The sequence below is a fragment of the Frieseomelitta varia genome, unplaced genomic scaffold (assembly GCF_011392965.1).
Source record: "Frieseomelitta varia isolate USP_RPSP 00005682 unplaced genomic scaffold, Fvar_1.2 scaffold_437, whole genome shotgun sequence".
In the NCBI taxonomy this organism is placed as follows: Eukaryota; Metazoa; Arthropoda; class Insecta; order Hymenoptera; family Apidae; genus Frieseomelitta; species Frieseomelitta varia.
The window spans coordinates 1-20,973 of NW_025110187.1; the positions used below are offsets into that span (position 1 = coordinate 1).

Consider the following 20,973-nt stretch of genomic DNA (forward strand, 5'->3'; position numbering starts at 1 on the left):
AATAAATATTTATTTTGTGACTATAAATTGACAAATAGATCTAATAGAATTTATAAATAAATAAGCTAGAACGTCGGTTTTTATTATCACAGAAACAGATCTCTGAATCGGCTTTTGACAAGACAAATAAATATTTATTTTTTAACTAACAAGTGGACAAACAGATCTAACAGAGTTATCGGTGTCTTATGATCTGTTACATCATCTGTCAATAAATAGATAAATAGATTTTCTGTCGACAAGTGAAAAAAATTCACAATAATTTCAGGGTTAACAAATCGAAACTGAATAATTCTAAAGGAGTACATAATCTTTTTCTACCGTTAATGTACAAGTTTATGATCAGAAATTCTGAACATTAATTGGAACTAACTGGAGATTACTTCGTTAATTACAACAGCTCGATTCCGCGAACATTCGAAAAATCTAGTCGCACGATCCTGCGAATGTTAGAATTTCATTTTGGAATGAAATGAAATGCGTGGAATTTTTCCTTTATGTGCGCGCGCGCGTGTATGTGTGTGAAATTAAGTAAAAACATATTTTTTACCTGACGTTTTTTTCTTCTAGACGCTGCTTTGAATAGAATATTCGTGTCGTTTCGTCGTTATCCCATTGAACGAGAATGAATACCGGGAGAAGAAAGACGGAAATATAAAATACGACGTCAATAAAACCTAGAAATTGTGACAGTTAATTGGCAATGAAATTCCATTTCTAAATAAGACATCGATCATCGCTTTTACACGCGGCAGTTATCGAACTAGCGTGCCGCTAATTGACATTTTATTTTCGGCTGTTTTACGATTTCCTCGTTCGAAAGAAAACGCGGCGTCGATCAAAAGGTCCTAGAATATTATGAAAAAATGTCGTTTCATTTGGCTAATTAAACGAGAATTCCTTCGAGCTTCGGTTTTATCTCTTCGGTTGTTCTTTCTCCTTTCGCTGCCAATAAATAGAAATCACTTCTCGGTGCCGATGAAACTCCATTTGTCGAGTCAGTTTTCGAAACAATGAATGCGACTGAACCACCAATTAAATCTCGGAATCTCGTTCTAATCGAAGAAATAAGTTTAGTATTGAGGCACGAATTTTTAACCCATTGAGACAAAGTTCCAAGTCACGTAGAAATTTTATTTTAATAATATATTATAATATTACTGTATAATATGTTATTTATAATTTTATATATTTATTTTATGTAAAATAATAATTATACATAAATTATACATAAATTATACAAAATATAAAAATTAAATGAAATATACCTACAATAATACATGTAATTAATAATAATTTATAATAAAATAATAAAATATAATAAAATATAATAATTTATACATATAAAATAAATATATAGGATTATTTCAGTTGTTAAAGACATCGAACGAAATGTATAAAATAAATTATTTCACGAAATTTAATGAAACTGAAGCACCTATTTATAAGACTGTGATTAAACTGTAGATTTTTATGTGTTTCATGGAGAATTTGTAAATGAATGAAATATTAAAAATATTTAATACTGGCAGATGAAAGCAGATAACATAGTTTCTTATCTAGTTTCTTCTTAATTATTCACAGTCTAATTGCTTGGTCGTTAATGGGTTAATTCGTTGCACCAGCAGCGAATTTGATTTGACCGCGATAAAATATCTAATCCCTCTTTTGGGAATACCTTGCATACGTATTGTACAAGGAATTCTCGTAAATCCCGTTCCCCAGAGTCTCGTACGTCTAAATTAAACGAGACTCCATCTTTCCACCTTTCTTACCAGAGATACGATTCTACACACTGTTGCCTGTTAATTTACAATGATAAATTATCCCGTTTCGTCAAGAAAGTTAGGTATACACCAAGCTAAGAATATTCAAAACCGCCGATCGATTAATACGATGAAAAATGACTCTCTTTTTTTCCCTTTCTGGTTTCTCAGTGATTAAGAACGTCATCAATCAATAGATCCGAAAGAAAAGGAATTTTTCTCCGGCTAGTTACGTAAATGAGGAATTTTCCTCGCGCCTTCTGCTGATCGCTTTATACGCCATTATGTGCCTATACTACTGCTCCTTTCGGTCGCGATAATCATATCACAATGTCTTTATTTATACACAGCGTAGTGAATAAAGACTCGATGATTGAATCGCAAAGTCAGTCGTCAATTATGTACGCGTAAAGAATAATATACGCTTTGTCTCGTCTAAATCGAAACACTTTTTCAACACAAGAGCCTGCAGTGGAGATCGATCGAGGATCAAGCAACAATTTATCATAATTAAAAAAAATGCGGATTTTCACGTATTTATTATTAAAATTGTATAAAAGTATGCTGCTTTAGATCTCAATCTAAACTTTTGCTTCAAATTTAAATAATTAGCAAAAGGAAGAATATATGTACACCCCACGAAACTATTTCAAACAACAATACTCGTCGCTACACATAAAAAAAATACGAGCGAATCGCGAACATGCGACCACGCGACACTGCGCATCATGCATGCCGAAACTTTTTTAACGAACCGAGAACGCTTAAAAAAAAAAAGAGAACGTTGAAACACAAATTAATTAACTGCCAGAGATAAATACGCGCCGAAACGAGATAACGACAGAAGAATATACCGAATATACGTTAGTATTGTCAGTTGGACAAATTGCAAAGTTCTTCGCGAGCTAGCTAAAATGATGAAAGACGAAGAGGAGGAGAGCTTAGGGGACGCGTACGTGCGCGCTCTACGCCTCGGGCTGGAGAAAGTCGTCCTCGCGAGGCTGGCTGCCGCGCGATGCACCGTCTTCGTGCCATCATCCGGGGAATGTTATTACACGGTTTCACGTAACGCACGTGCCGAGTCGACTGACGCGAGGTAACGTTCCCGCTCGACGAGGGCCAAGTATCGAGGCCATCGTCGAGGAACGGGTCCCAGGTGAAATCGGAAGGGAGCCGATCGTTTCCAAGTTCGATCGCTTGATTTACAGCTCTGGCTTCGCGATCCAGCTGCATCGCTTCCGGGACTGTACTAAAGACGTGCACTAAACATCCGGCGAATTTCAACGGGAAGTTTTTTTTTTTCCTCGCAATAACAATAACGTGGCGAACGTTTAACTCGCGAAGAATGAACTCTCTAAGCGAAGAGAAATCTCACCACGCGGAAGTTCATTCGGCTTTCCATTTTTTTCTTTTTTTTTTTTTTCTTCGTTCTCCTCGTGAGAGACGCGCCGAAATTTTTCACAACTTGCCTCTAAATTAATATTGCCGGTAATAATGACTGGAATCGAAGAAACTGCACCGCGGTTGACCCTGGAGATTTCTAAAACGCGGGAGAAATCCAACGAGATCTTATCGCGGAAGCTCTGTCCTTTATTCCGAGAGAATGTTTAAGTAGGGAAAAGTCATCGACATTTCTATCCCGTTCTGGGTGCATCTTCCTCCAAGGAGATGCTTCTACGCGCGGGAAAATTGCAATCTGCGTTGTGCAATATAACTTTAATGTCTGGACTGCAAGAGCAAAATGAGAATATGTACTTTGAGAACGCTTGTCTAAATAGAGCGGAAACAGAATATAAGACACAGACTTGTAGATTAGAAATATTTCTCATATTTTTATTTCTCCTCGTAGCGAATTTTTCTGTTGGATTTTTCGTTATACAGTTAATAGCACACTTTCTTCTCTGCGTAGATTCAAATGTAGATTTTTTTTTTTTTTTTTGTTAGATATTAATTTTTCAAGCAATTTTATTCCAGCAGATAATGATCGAAAGGGGAATGCATTTACAGATATATTCATTTCAAAGTTGCAAGCAACAATTTTCATATCAAATCTTTCTTTGTCAAGATACTCTAATATATAATAATTAAAGAGAGAAACATATTTATAAATATTGTTATTATTATTTTTATCGACCCAATTATTCTATACATTCTGCGTAATTGTATAATTCTTCTTCTTCTATGCTCAAATAACTCCGTCGCTACTAAGAATTAATAAACAAATAAAAGAAAAGAAGAAATAACACGTGTAATATTCCATGAATATATTTACTACGTACGAGACATGTATCGTCAAATTTTGCAGAGAATTCGCTCGTATCGCGAATTTATCCTACACACGCATACTTGCAGAGATTTTTCCACGTACCACGGACTTTTCTCAACGCCTCGCGACTGATCATATATTTGTAATAACACATTGCGAAACGCAGCGCGAACAATGGTCTCGCAATTTTGCGCACGCATTAGCGGCAGATAAAGATTTTTCGCCGCCTCGACGGGGGGAGCGTAAAAATTTCGTATCCCGCGTCGAACGCGGAACTAATCGAAACACTTTCTAGTTGTCCGATCGATAAGAGTGCCAACAGAAGGAGCGAATAATATTTATTTGGTGGCTAACCTGTCGGCAAATTTCTCTTATCTGCGTTTCTCGCGTGATGTATCTCTCGCTCCCGGTTGAAAGGCTCTCGCGAACCGGTTAATTACGTTTAATCGATCGATCTGTTTTCCTTTATCTACGAGGAAGTTTCGCGGACGTTGAAACGTCGGTGATCCTCGAGCGGAACGCTCGCCAAACACGGCGAGGCAATGCATTTCTATTTTCACCATTTCCCTATTTTGGACGGTGCTACACCGTTTCTGCGAACAGCAGGTTTATGGAGTTACGTTAAACAGAGAGATTTTTTTCTCGCCTATTCTTAGTAAGTCCGTTTCAGTTTCACTGATCCTGCGCAAGTAAATCGAGGAAAATGTTGGATTATTAATTTGGTAATTATTAGTGTTGTTTCGTGATTTAAAGTTGAATGCAAGTAATAGGGAATTGCGTTTTCGTAGTAATTGTAAATTAAAGATATAGATTCACGAAATAACTGAGAAAACCTAAAATAAAATAAAATAAAATAAAATAAATTGAAATAATCTAAAATAAAATAAAATAAATTGAAATAATCTAAAATAAAATAAAATAAATTGAAATAATCTCAAATAAAATAAATTGAAATAATCTAAAATAAAATAAAATAAATTGAAATAATCTAAAATAAAATAAAATAAATTGAAATAATCTAAAATAAAATAAATTGAAATGATCTCAAATAAAATAAAATAAATTGAAATAATCTAAAATAAAATAAAATAAATTGAAATAATCTAAACTAAAATAAAATAAATTGAAATAATCTAAAATAAAATAAAATAAATTGAAATAATCTAAAATAAAATAAAATAAATTGAAATAATCTAAAATAAAATAAATTGAAATAATCTAATATAAAATAAAATAAAACTTGAAACACAGTATTTTACCAAAATTGCCAGAACTGCGAAATTTTCTTGTACTAGAAAAATACAAGGTCGAATACTTCCTAGATGAATACGATGTTTGTCTCGAACATGGATTCCTGAAAATCTACGGAGAATGCAAAGCCAATTGATTTACGCCGAGTGAAAGGATGAAGAATGTGTCCGGCACGCGTCACCGCCACGGGAAAATAACGACTACAAAATAAAGAAGTAGTAAAATAACGTGATTTTACGCGAATTTACTACTCGATGCGAGATTAATATCTGGCGATTCATTATTGTCGGGAAATTTGTACTAGTGACACTTATCTGAACCCCATTTCATTCTATAATGGAAATTTTTTGCTAGTGCGTTAAAATATTAAAATTTGATTTTCTTAATAAAAACACTATATATATATATATATATATATATATATATATATATATATATATATATATATATATATATCCTCTTTCTCATTTTTACCGTCACTATAAAATATCACGTGTCTGTCACTCCTTCAACTGACAATCGACAAGCGAATCGCTCGCGTCAAAGATCGATTCGTCACTAGAGCGCGCGATTTCAGGCTGCTATCTCCGCAACGAGAGGTAGAATGCTCGCGTTCCTCCAGACACGCCAAGTTCCTTCGATCTCGTGTTTCTTGGAACACGTCGATCCGACTACTCGGGAAAACAACGAGCGATCCGATCTCGCTCGGCAATTTGCACGTGAGCGTTCAATAGACACGTCGATGCCGGTATGCGCTTCGTGGGCCGAGATTCAGGCGCGTTCCTTGCACAACCGGTGATTTAACCGTGCAACCGACTGACACAACGCGACGGTCGTAATTTACTGGGAATCAATCGCAAGTGTCAACGAGTAATACCGCTCGCTCTCCTTTACGCTCTCGCGAATGTCAGGTTCGAATCGAAAGAAAGAATCCGGCCGTCAAAGGACGCGGTGTATTTCTTACATAGATGCTTTCGATTCGCACGAGTGTCGATTTTCACGTTGTTGCTTCCGGTACTGTACGCGTCAGTTGTAAAACTCGCGTTTCCAGGTACTCGTTTGCGATATCGTTTCGTTCGTGGTTGCACAGGATGGAGATTAATACATTCGCTGTGGTCATCGGTCTGTTTCTACACGAGTTTAAATGAACAGCCTTTTTTTATTTAAAAAGTTTTTAAACGTCGCGTTACTATATGTTATCTTTACTGCGACGTAATAGTTTGCTAAGTAGTTTAATTTAATTTTAATTGATTTTCATAGAAAAATGAAATAACAATAAACGAACGTATGCTCATAATTGTAGGTTCTTAAGACAAGAATTAAGTACTTGTTTCAAAATTGAATGAAAACGATATCTGGTTTTTTTTTTTTTTTTGCCGCGCAAACTACAGCTGCAGTTTAAAAATTTCAAAAAGCGATAATTAAAAGCTATCCCAACACTTCTATTCTTATATGCACATGCTTGTAACATTGATTCCTACTGCGACAACCGGATTTGTTTCACACTTTTCACCACGAAGTTATCGTTAACGTATTAACAACCGTGTCGTAAAGTACACCGGCAATTTACAAATCTTGCCACCTACGATAAATATTGATAAATCAAACGTTAGAGAACGTGTCGTAATACTGTCGAGGCAAGGGTATACGTATCCAACGTCTATGCTTATGATATACGATATAGGTGCAACCTTCGACCGACTTGTCATTTCGATCTCCGCCCGAATCGCCTGACCTACAACCTCTTTCTTTCCTACCCCATTGCTCTCTTCCCAAGTAACACGAGAGCCCTCGCTCGACATTTTTATACAAGCGGTGGTACGCAAGTGCGAACGAGCCCCGGCCACGATATTACACAGGTAATACACCTGTTACCATACGCGTTGCGTAAGCTCACTTCAGAGGCGAACCCCTCGGCTCAAACTGGCCACAAGAATTCCGAGTACTTTCACTCGGTTTGGCGAGGAGGTGTCGTGTACGATACAGACACGCCGACACGTTCGACACTTCGTACTGTACAGAAGAACAACACATTCGGTGGCATGCTTTTTTTTTTTCTTTTCGGTCGAGTGAAATTAATCGTAGGGAAGGAGAAAAATGGATTGTTCGTTGCACGATCAATCGGGAGCACGTCTTCGAGGATTACGCGAAGCCGCGCTCATTCGCCAGGTTTGTTTGTTAGGTAATTTAGAAATTAGCGTCGTTTCGCTCGGCTGTTCGATGCGTGTTACGGATTCGCTGGAATGTAAACGGAGATTGAGCGACCTGGTTTCCCTTTCGTAGCTCGAAAGATTACTTCGACGAGGGTTTTCCTTACATTTGTGTGAAGAGAGAATATAATAAAAAGAAGGAAAATATTACAGTATTACGAATAGAAAAAAAAAAATAGGTGTATTCTTATATAAACATATATTCTAGTGTAATCTGCGACACGAGATGCGATTCAGAAGTTTATAAAATATATCTCTTTCTATTATATTGATAATATTGCGGAAGTTTGAACGAAACTGATATTCACTTCTCAATTTTATCTTCGCGTAATTGAAGTTGTGTACGAGGATCTTTCAAGATGTTAAAATCGAGTTTCTCGTGAAACTCGGGAAAATAGACAAATGTGACTGAAAAGTGACTGCGTATATGTGGCCAAAAAAAAAAAAAAAAAAAAAGAAATGCTTCATATTACACATTTTTCTAGAGATGGTAATTTCGATTGTATTGCAGCTGAAACAAACAAATGACTGTAATTATAATTAAAATAAATAAACAGAAAAATAACAATATAACGGGTAACAACATAAATAGCAATAATTATTTTTACAATTATTTATACAATTTTTACCAAAGTTATTTGCATCTCATGTTACTCTATTAACAGAATTCCATTCCAATTCAAACAAATAAAAAATCATTTGCACGTTAAATTAATGACTCGTATGGTCGGGTCAATGAGTAATCGTGAACATGATCGAAAGTAAAGTAAACTGGCACGATTTTGAGATTGAGGCCCGAGGGGAACGAGATAAATCGGATATTTATTGACGTAACGAAGCTGAGTTGTATCTCGGAATGTAAGTCGGTGAATAATGCAACGATTGAAGGAAAAGACGAAAAAAGAGGAGAGAATTTATACGTGACACGATACGAAATTGCACGAGTGATCTAAGCCTATCGTTGACTCACCTACAAATTGTTCGACAATCCGGCTGCGGTAAATTAAATCGCGATCGAGAAATTGTATGATCGATTAGCGAACAGAAACCCGCAAACCGAGTGTAATTTATTTGAGGTGTAGTTTATTTGAGGCGATATAGTTAACGCGAACCTTTGCGGTTACGCGTACCGGAGAATATTCATACGGTTGGAATGTAAAAACGAAAAGAAATATTTTTTTATATAACTAATGGTAGACATATTTTCCATATTATTCACAGATATCCAACTGACATTTACGATAATAAATGTATACGAATTTCAGCTAAATTATTTGATGAATAACGAAAGAGAAGAATTTGATCGAAACTAATATTTGATTAACTTTCGTGTTTAGATTAACATTTTGTACAATTCCTCTTTTTTCAATGAATAAATGTACGTAATCATGAATTGTTAATTAAATTTTTAACGAAGCCTATTTCGGTAGATAGTATTTCCACACTAATGAAATCTTGTTTCAAAAAATTTTTTGAAACTACAGTCTGTGTACACTTACTGTGTGAACGTGTGTGAATGATATATTAGTAACTGCAACATTTGAAAATTATACCTGACAGACGTGTCACAGAAATCATCCACATATAAAAATATGTATAATGTATACTAAAGATTGAATTAAAACTAGAACTAGCAAAATGGTCAAAATAGTCAAATAAACTAATTTATAACTTTCGTTGGATATTTTACAGATGTGAAACAGTGTATTTTCAGAGATTTAAATGATTTTTCGTAAAAATGTATAAATAAAAGCTCGTGCACTTATATCATACAATTTTTTTTATTTTCGTTACTTTAGCATCTCTGACAGAAATTTTACATTTTAATCGCCGGCAGTTCTAGTGTTAAAAAACATATGCCAAAAACAATGGTAAAAGATTTGTATAATACATGAAAAGGTGTACAACATAAAGGCGTTATGTACACGTGTGTTAAAGACACGGATCCTTAATTCCTTAATACCGTTTCAACGCACACATGAAAACCGCGATCTCTGCTATATCGACGAGTGAAATTCCCTCGAAAACGATAGATTAAAACGACGCCGTAAGCGGCAACGATTTCCAACTGACACGCTGCTTTCCTTCGCATTGCTATTCCTCTTCAGTTACGCCTTCGTTATTTCGAACGCACAAAAGGAAGGGAGAAAAAGAAAAAGAAAAAAAGGAACGTCCAAGCTCCGCATTCTAGTACAACCGAGCCGCTTCGACACTTTACGTTTCCCCTATTGAACATGACATAACGCTGCTACAAAGTTTCTTCAGCTTTCCCCTCGTCAAAGGCTGCGGCCACGTCCGTAATTTTCGATATTACACGCTGCTGGAGTACGAGCCGCAGATGCTCCGCTGCGAACTATTTACATAATAGGTTCTCCCCGCGTTAAAGCGCTCCGTCTCTGTCCACCTGTGAAAAACCACCGATGCCTGCAAACGTCCGAGGAAACAAGAAAGAAGATCGAATTTTCTTACTTCTCGCTGACGCTTGCGAAGATAATGCGCGAGTACGGAGCACAAAGATGTGAAATATGAGCGATGTTAACGCTTTTAATGGTGAATAATGATAGCGCTTGCAAAAGTGCTTTGAAAAACGACAATGCTGAAGCGATTGGTATTACTGTCACGCGAAATGAAATTCAGGAGCTTTTTTCTTGAAACATAATTGTTCTTTTCTTTTTTTTAAGATTCAATTTTTATTCTCATTCACAGTTCCACAATACAATAGTCCCATAACTCTGTGGCTAACTAGTTGATGCGACATTGAACTCGACGAAATTCTCATTCTTCGTTTTCAGGATTAAAAAAACGGTCATCGCCTTTAACGTAAGAAAAAGAGAATTCTTGCAATGGGAACCCTTTCCTGAATAAAATATAAAATGGCACTAAGAGTTAGCTGTGTTTTTTTTTTAATAATTTTAATAATTAATTATAGATTGTATTTGCGTTTTATATTATAAGATATTTTTTTATTCGTAAGCACCGTTTTCTAAAGGACGACCAACATCTCGAATTTCCTTTTACAATTTTGAGTAAATGATTATCAATGAGAACTTTCATCGAGTGCTCCTGTCTAAATTACGTAATTATCATTTGTAAGGCTCCGTATTAATTGAAAATGGTAAGAAGAACTCTTGGACAGGGCACGAAGCTGCATAGAGTATTTGTAAATGAACAAAGGGTCCCTTGCCTTTTGTCATTATTCCGCATGCATAATTAAACTTCTTCAACCTGTCAAGTCCTTTCCTGGTGACCTATATTTCTCAATATGACATGAATTATTAAACTTCTTCCAAATTCTATTCGCCTTCTGAGCTAATTACACGAAATTCTCGCCGAGAAGAGAAATAAAATTTATCCTACACTATATACATTGATCAATTCTTTAATGAAATTGATCGAAAACTAGCTTTAGTCAATATTGTTTACGCTAATCAATGTAGCAACTCGACTAATACCGTGCAAAATGTTCCAAAATTTAATGAAATTTCTTTTATCTTCTTCCGTTTCAACACCAAAGCTGTTATATATCCAATAACAAATATGTAATAAATCTGAAACGATTTGAAAAACACGGTCAATTAACAAGTAATGAATGATACAAAATTTTCAGCGGTGAAACTGCCCTTTTTCGACTGACAGAAATTTATTCAACAATCATATCTAACATTGACGATAATTTTCACATGTTGAAATTACATTAAATAAGTTCAATAATAATTGCTACAATAGTCGCGTTTAATCTCGAAATATTTCATTAATTTCTCTTTTTTTTAAATTTTCTACGAACAGATGCAAATTACTCGGCGAAAGAATTTGAAAGGGAATGTACCATTCACTCGTAATGGCTCATCTCTCAAAACCGCCCATTACCATTTTTTTTTTTTTTTTCTTTTCCTAGTCTCTACTCGCAGTTTAGAGTATCTCTCTCTGCACAGATCATGGCAATAAACTCCTGAATCATACATGAAAGTACGCGCGTTTACTTTCGCGTGTTAAGCCACGTTTACAGCCTTAACCGCTGGTTAATTACTTCGAATTTCGTAATGAATGTAATTTGTAATCGAGATCGTTGCGTCCATTGTAGTCCGTCATAATTAGAGAGAATGAAAAGCGAGAACGATTTTAAATTTTATTACACTAATTTGATTGCTCTTAATTACCATAGTTAATAATACTACTGTAAACGAGTGCAGGTATATTAAATATTATATTAAATTTTATTAAAAAATTATTGAAATAATCATTAGAGCCGGTGCATGACACGCGATCAAAAATTATTCAAACGATATAAACAGTATAAATAGAGTGTATAAATTTCAGATTAAGAACAAAGAAACATTAAAAGGATTATTGGAGAAATTACGTATAAATGTAATAGTCTAAATAGTTTATATGACGAAATGAAGAATTGTTGAAAAATCTGTATGTAAATGACGAAAGGAAATGATTAGAATGTAATAAGTAAATGTATACTGGAATAATTGTATGAATTGAATCCACGAAACGAAGCGTTCGAAAAGTAAGATCAAGACGCTTCTTTACGCCGTGCAATCGAATTTTGCATTGAATGACTGCCTTCTCTATTTAAATTCAATTAATTGTTTCCATTGTCTCGGAGGAACGTAGGAACACAACTTGCCGGCGATCTCGCAATACGATTCCTGCAATCGCCAATGATTTCTTTTTATCGAATGTACGATTGCTGTTGCAATCTTCCACTTTATTTATCCGAGTTCTTTACTCAAGAAACCGATACGATGTTTCGACATATTTGCCGAACGAAACTTATAAATTTACGACGAAAGTAAATTAGATGAATTAAAATTCTGAGATAAACTTAAAGAAGCTTGCTATTAAAGAACTTTGGATCTACTTTTTTCTCTTTTTTTGATAAAGTTAAAATTTCATATACGCGTGGCGATACAATTCCTCGAAAACTCTCACACAATTTACAAATGTTAGATTACTGCACTGCACCTTAGTGAGCCTCAGAATTTTGATGAAAAGAATTTCTTTGTATTGCAATGTCTTTGTAATTTAGTAAATGTATCTTCTTCGGTCCATCAAAGAAGAAATAAGACGGAGCAAAGACAAAGCGATTATTTAGATCGCGGAACAGAACGACAAGCACGAGGAGAACGTTTGTTCCGGGGATGTACGAACTCGAACTCGAACTCGATTTTTTCGAATGATCGCCACGAGTTTAGCGAGGCTAATTCAGTCGCATGGGCTCTAATCGCGTTCGGCCGGTTAATCGCTGGCAAATCACAGTGCGCACCGAACGTGAGAGAAACACTAGGTTAACGCGACCTGTAAGTTTTAAAACGCCAACTTAATTCCTAGAGAGCCGACTGTAATTAGATGGTCGAGTTGACTTTTTTGCCGCGGTAACACGTGAAACGTCGCTCTGAACCAACGATCTCTCTCTCTCTCTCTCTCTCTCTCTCTCTCTTTCTCTTCTTTCTGTAAAAGCTTCGTCAAAAAGTTTCATCTCAGACTTTTGTTCCACTTTGACGTAGTTTCGTAAAATTAACTGGCAGCTTGTTATTTTAATATTGTTCGAGATTATCCGGATTACTCGGAGCTGGAGCTTTTTTTTTTTTTTTTTTTTTTTTGATACAAAAGAGAGCGAATTAATGGGTGTAGAAAAGACGGAAGTAGAAAGGACGTAAAACGTGAATGCTGACAAATGACAGAAAATGTGTACTGACACATCTTAATCTTCAAATAAGCGGTAATAAATTTAAGTCTGTAAAATAGTAATCTAACGGATGAAAATATCTGACAAAAGAAGAGGAAATGGAATGGAACAAAAAAGAAAATATACACTGCTGTGTATCAAAATGTAAAAGGAATAATATATTTAAAGGAAAGGAATGATATATTAGGAAGAAGTAATATATTTAAAGAAAAAGTGACATATTGAATAAAAATGTTTCCTCTCACATACATAGAGAAAAACATACTATTTCTATTGCACTAACCATTCGATCCGGCTACTATCTCGCGTGTGTGTATAAAATTGTCTGATGGTTAGAAAAAATTCGTTTCAGCTGACAAAAATCAATGAAAGAGAAAGCAAAAATTTTGATAATGAGTGGAATTATGTTTCCAATTATAAAATGAAGGGAAATAGAAACAGGAAAATATACACAACAAAAATGCAGTATATTTTCGAAAAAGAAATTCCACGGTCTTTTAAATCTTTCCCCTCGTTTTAAATTCATAATCGCAGAAGATAGATAGATAGATAGATAGAGAGAGAAAGAGAGACTGTGGAAATTATGTTACATGGAATGTTGAATGGAATTTCCTTTTACTGCCATTCAAACATTTCAATCATCCGTATAATTTCACGATCGACGAAACGGTGAATGAACATAAAACGGCAAAAACGCTACTGTACACCGTGAAAACCGATGCGTAAAATTCAAACGAACATCATCGTTTCGTGGCTTCTTGTTCTTGCGACACGCAGAAGCCAGCAATTGAATACCAGCTGCACAGCCAACAGTAAAAGATTCGAAACTGTTCGATTCGTCCTGATCGATATGAATAACAATAAGAGAATTATTTAATTATCCTTTTGTGAAATAACGAATTTAAATGGAATCTTATTATATTGTATACATTAAATATCACTGTGATAGTTTTCAATCTTGATTTACGATATTATTCGATACGATTTAATTATTAATTCGTACGATGAACTTACTAGACACGATGTTTTCAACATTATGCAAATCTCTATTGATTTCATATGATTTTTTATATACTGTTATATATTTGTATTTATTATTTATATATTTAAACATACTATCATTAAAGTACAACAGAGCAAACTTTAATGACTATTGCTACGATAACTTGCTTCCGACATCATTGTTGTTCTCTCGAACTATTATTATTGTTTCACTTGTATTTACTATTTATATATTTAAACATACTATCATTAAAATACAACAGAGCAAACTTTCATGACTATTGCTACGATAACTTGTTTCCGGCATCATTGTTGTTCTCTCGAACTATTATTATTGTTTTACTTGTATTTACTATTTATATATTTAAACATACTATCATTAAAATACAACAGAGCAAACTTTAATGACTATTGCTACGATAACTTGCTTCCGACATCATTGTTGTTCTCTCGAACTATTATTATTGTTTCACTTGTATTTACTATTTATATATTTAAACACACTATCATTAAAATACAACAGAGCAAACTTTCATGACTATTGCTACGATAACTTGCTTCCGACATCATTGTTGTTCTCTCGAACTATTATTATTGTATTTACTATTTATATATTTAAACATACTATCATCAAAATACAACAGAGCAAACTTTAATGACTACTGCTACGATAACTTGCTTCCGACATCATTGTTGTTCTCTCGAACTATTATTATTGTACTTACTATTTATATATTTAAACATACTATCATCAAAATACAACAGAGCAAACTTTAATGACTATTGCTACGATAACTTGCTTCCGACATTATTGCTGTTCTCTCGAACTATTATTATTGCTTCACTCTGTATACCGTTGCAATTAAAAAAAAAAAAAATAAATAAATAAAGTGCTGAAAGTAAGTGAAATACTTGATGATATTTTCAATCGGTTCTAAAAACAGTGCTATAATTAATTCCAACAATTGACAGTAGCGTTTCTCCTATCTTTATGGTAATCTTCTTGATCTCCAATCGTATTCCGTTCGTTCACCTGTTAGCGACAGAGTCTTTCCGAAGCCATGGGAAGCCTCGATTTTATCCACTCTCTCAAGCCCGATGCAAGAACAGCACGACCGTAAATAAATAATAGAATTTAGCCAATGAAAGCGGCTCAACGTTGAAATAGGTCCGAGCACTGACCCCGAGTGCAGCTTCGATCTGTCGCGAGTCCACGCCTAATTGAATCTCACCGTGTGCACACAAACGCAGTTCGTACTTACACAAAAGTAAATGGATTCGCGCGCACGACACCCACCTGCAGTTTTAATGTATGCGCGTACGCGTGTCGTTAACGCGAGATACGATTCCGCTTCTCGTTCCCGGCATACGAGGAAGTCGTTTCGAATTAAGATTCGAGTCGTGTCTTTCGGTACAACGCGGGAACAATTTTTTAGAATTTATTTCAACACTCGACTAGCAGATAGTTTTGTATACTTGCGCGGATTTTTATTCGAACGAGAATGGACAATGTTTTTCATACAAAAGATACGAATAAACAGAGAAGCTGTGAATTTTATTAGATGTTTCTTTTTATCGAATATTTTACCCTCTTGAGTGATTGATATCCGTACAATTATATTAATAATGTATTAATTCTAATATAATTAAAAAGAAAAATACCTGTAAATATTATTATATTTTACTCATATACATTTACTTTGCAACTACAAGGAATAATCAGCAAATTTTTTTATTAACATCTTTTGTGGAATATTCTAGTTCTCTATGTAATTCCAGTATGTAGAGACTGAAAGGAAAAATCAATGTTATTATTTTCTTTTACTCAGACATATTTATCTTAAAAGTGCAAATAATTATAAACAAATGATTATAAACTGTTATATTAGAATCTTCTTCTATTAAACATTTCAATTTTATTAAATTTATTAAATTTACTATAATATGAGAGAAAAATATATTTACAAGTATTATTACTGTACATCTATCTTCAAATTATCTACAGTTATGCTTTTTCATCTCACGCTGTTTGTGTGTCAAACAGCATACGCAAACGATTCGTTCGTTCCTGCTGTTTTGCATGTTTGATACAGTATGCACGACTCATGAAATATCTAAACGAGTAAAAAGTTCACATAGCATCACAATATTTCAAATTTATTTTTATTCTTTGGCAGATGTACGAACTCTCTTCGAAAAGTATCTAAATATTTAATATTAAACCAAAATAAATACCCATTTCTCGAGATCCTCAGTCTTGTTTCAATTAGACTCGAATGTGAGTACAAAATAATTCGCGAGATTTTGATAACTTTTAATTGGCGCACTCTTGTTTTTCGTCGATGCTTTCTCGCGCGGTAAACGGTGGCTGGACAATGTTTGCAAAGCGTGAACGGAATGTTTTATTACATTGTGTTCTTGCCAGCGTGCAACACTCGTTTGGAAAGCATCGACACGAAGAGAATTTTTTTAATTAATGCAAAGCGCACATTGAAATTAATCCAGCACGATCGATTCGAATATTTCCAAACCTTCAAACCGTGTGGTTGCAAACTTTTAATTGGTCAAATTTTTCCCCGTTACACTCCACTTTATTTTATTATATGATCTAGGCAATTCCACTTTTGCGGTGCCTCTAGCGACGAAAGCATTACGAAAAGAAATAATTGTGAACCAAAATTCATCTATATCAAGTGCACATTCAAATCACTCAGTCAGAAAATTCAAAATCTTCCAAATACTTTTCTTTCCCCGTTCTCTAACGACAACAAGAGACCACAAAATTTTTGCACACATAGCGACGTTTACGAAGCCAATTTTCATCGATTTTTCAAACGATTTTTCAAGCAGATATCTCTACGTTTGCCGGCGTTGGCGAGGAACCGAGATTCTGATTAATAATGAAACACACATACGATTTGGAAACGATCGGATTAATCAATTTGCAGCGTCCACGTAAGTCACGGTAATTAATAATTAGCGTTCTCGATTGAAACTCGGCTTATTATTCTGTAATAACTAACGGTTCCGTCCTAGACGTCGCATCGCGCTAATTAACACGCTAACACGGACACAGGCGGACGTGGCGTCGGTAACACGAACGTTGATCCGATTTACGATCGCGAATTTCCTGGCCGATTATTAACGAATCGAAGCGTGGAGTCCGCGCAGCGATCGAATATTAAAACGGAACCGTTGAATATTAAAACAGTCCGCCATAATCAGCCGTCGATCGTTTATTTTTACCGGCGCTGTTTCAATTAATTGTTTTATGCGTTATACATAATACATTAAACGTTTGATTAATTGTATACGAAAGAGGATATATTCTTTGATTCCACGTGTGATGGATGAACAATTGCATGCGAAACAGTCGACTTCGCAATAATATGAAGAAATGACAATAGGAACAAATTATTCGTTAATATTTATTGCGCAAGTTTGGAGCGATTAATAAAATAAATTATAAAATAAACAGCGTTATAATATAAATAGAATAATAATATGATACTTGTAAATATATTTGTTTTTTCAATTATTATTTGTCAGAATAACTAGATATTAAAATATTCAATAAAAGAAATATCTAATGCGAAAAAAGAAATATACTATCGTAATATAAATAATAGTAAAAAAAAAATAATAATAATTCGAAAGAAAAATATACGGTTGTATCAAATCTTACTTGAATACTAATTATAAAATATAGTTGTCCAAAGGTTAATACCACTTTCAAGGAACGTTTGAATTTTCACTAAAAAATTCAGATATTTCCAACAGCCTAATAACAATTCTAACAATTCTAACAATTTATGCGAGGAGAGCTTCTCCACGTAAAATTTACTCGCTAATTTATGCGTTTACCGTTTCATATTTTTCGCACGTATAGACAGAAATGCTCGGTTACTGAACAAATTAACGCTTCACGATGACATGCGCGACTGCGTGTTCGAAAACGAATGGATACTTCAGGAATCCACCGATTATTCAAGATATACAGTCCGTGTTTCTAACTCGCTTCTCTTCCTCAACCGAAATTTAGAAAAGAAAGAAACGATCGAGAGCACGCTTGATTTACGCGGTGATAGAAGAAAAAAAAAAAAAAAAAGAAAAAAGGAAAAAAAGAAAACAAAATCGATTTCTCTGAAACAGCAATGCAAATTACCGCCACCATTCGCGAAAGCGATCGAGTGTGAGTATGTTAATAAAATGCGTCTGGAAGAAAAACGAGTTGACGTCACATGGCGGATCGATTTTTAACGGCGGTCGCTTTCTTTGGATCTTTAATAACGATGTGACCAGCGTGTCTCGTAAAAAGTGTTTGCTGAAACGGTCGTTATGTTATATCGTGAGAACGAACCATGAAAACGTTGTGATATTTTTGTGCTAATCGGTTCATAATTCTTGTGACAGACGTGTCGAAGAAAATGTTCAAAATAATTTTAATAATGTAATAATTCATGTCCTATGGAGGTCTAAGGATTTTTATACTAATTCCTGGAACAACATAGTGTGACACGAATTACTTACAATTTTGCTGCTATTTCAACACGAAAACTGGCGGCCAAAGGTCTACAGCATTATTGATCGATGCTCCGATATAGTTGTATCGACAGTCTATCTGAAACAAAATTTGATGATGTTAGAAATATGAAGTGAAATTAACTATATACGAGTTTGTTACATAAAATAACTTCAATTACAAAGTGTAATTTTTCGCTATCTGTAAAGAAACTATGAATTTATAAGATACAGGAAGATAAAAGTACCTTTTCAATATGCAACTCGAATAAATATAATGCATTTATAAATTTTAATAATATTTTATAAATACATTTTATAATTTTATAAATACATAATATTTTATAAATACATTTCATAATTTTATAAATACATTATAATTCGAATGAATACATTATTATTAAAATATGTGTAATTATGTATTAATATTTATTAATTGTGTATATTATTGTAATTAACTGTAACTTTCGATAGTCGCAGTAGTCGATCGCTAATGACTGATTTTTCGAGCGAGTGGCTCAGCATCGATCAGAATACGAAAAAAAGGGGGAAATTTACGCGAATTCTCATCTCACAATCAGTTTGAATTTAAAATAACACGAAATGCCTTAAAATTTGCGAAAATGAGGAATCGAGTCGAAGAAGGTACGTGGAAGAGCGCGAGGTTCACGCGGTCACGGGCCAAAGGGTGGCGAGAAAGAGGGAGGAAGGGCGAACAGACCAAGGGGGGTTTGGCAATGCGACAAGCGCAACGCTGGAAATAGCGACCGGGGGCAGGGAGTCCGGTTTATAGATAGCTCCTCTTATAGTTAGCCGCTGACTAGCTCTCTGCAGTATGCGAAATGGGTCTCCGAAGCTTTCTCTTTCTCTCTCATTCCCTTCCTCTCTCGCCCCTTTTTTCCTTTCATCGTTCTTTCATCGAACGCTTCTTTATCTCGCCAATATAAAAGCACATTCGTTTCAGTCCGACATTCTCTTCCTTCCACTGCTCTTTTTCTTCCATCCTTTTTGCGTATTAAACCCTGCATTCTCTCTTTCTCTCTCAACTGAAGCTATCACTATCCCATATTTGAAAAGAAAAATAATCGCGTATGTTTCACTCTACCCACTCTAATTTATATTTTCGTGTCGGATAATGGAACAATTAATTAATTATTTTATTTTTATATAAGAAGAATAAATTAACATGTTCAGATGAAGAGGCAGCGAAAATTAACCTCGTCTTTGTTAGATTAGGTTTAGGTATCGAAACGGCAGGAACGAATATCACAGACAAACGTGATAAAATTTCGTTCTTTTTTTTTTTTTTTGTAGCAGCGATTTATAGAATTCGCAGCTACGTTGAAACAAGAGTATCGTTGCCTCGCGCTAAAAGCATTCCAAAACGATCATATAATAGAAAGTGAAAAATAGAATAGAAAAATTACTTTCTGTGGCATCCGATACACTGGCAACTGTTACCAATTGTTGTACAATCCTCGAGATCGTATAGATTCGTATATTTCTGAAATTGCGCACTCGTCATTTCAAACGCGAATTTGTCATTTAAAAGTACGAGTTTTTCGTGAATTTTTCGAGGATACGTCGTTGTTAATCGAACAATAAAATAATTAAAAACAAGGTCGGATAAGAGTGAGTCTACTGCGTCTTGTCCATAGTTTAATCTTTCTCGTGTCCGTCTCTGTTTGTCTCTGGATTTATTTCTGCACGGCGGCCTATCGTGTCAGGATCGTTCCTCTTTGAGAAGCGAAGTCTCTTCTCTTCTCTTCTCTTGGCTCAGACACCGTGGACGCTGAGCGACGGAATCTCAATGGAAAAACGAGAAACAGCGCGGTTTGCTCGGCTCGGGATTGAATACCGGCAACACGTTGCGAATGTTACGGGATCTAGGGCCAAGAGGGACGTCGTCACGGTCGCGGGGCCTTAGGTATATCGTTCGTTAAAAAAAAAAAAAAATTACGTAACGACGCGTGGTCTTGTGAATGTTATAATAGAATACTCGCGCGAAGATTTAAGACGTTTGAGAATTTGGAAGGTTGGTTGAGGATTGAATAAGATGCTATGATACGTCTATTGTATCTACGATTCTGAAGAGAATCATTGTACGTCACGTTGCTTTCATTTCGGAGACGCTGTAATTAAAAATTTTTTAATATCAATTCTTCTCATGAGTATAATATTGTTTCTTTTATAATAACAATAACATTTGTAAATATATTTTTGCTTCAAATTATAATACGTTGAAATGTGACTGAAGAA

General features: G+C 34.8%; 1 long non-coding RNA gene across 1 annotated transcript in view; it reads right to left on the bottom strand.

Moving 5' to 3' along the window:
- Positions 1-1,755: 1,755 nt before the first annotated feature.
- LOC122532136 overlaps positions 1,756-20,973 on the bottom strand; it is an 80,072-nt gene continuing 60,854 nt past the window's right edge. The window contains exons 3-4 of the long non-coding RNA XR_006307456.1: positions 18,724-18,814; positions 1,756-1,766 (exon numbers count right to left, since the gene is read on the bottom strand). This is a non-coding gene — a long non-coding RNA (uncharacterized LOC122532136). The remainder of the gene's footprint in view (positions 1,767-18,723; positions 18,815-20,973) is intronic.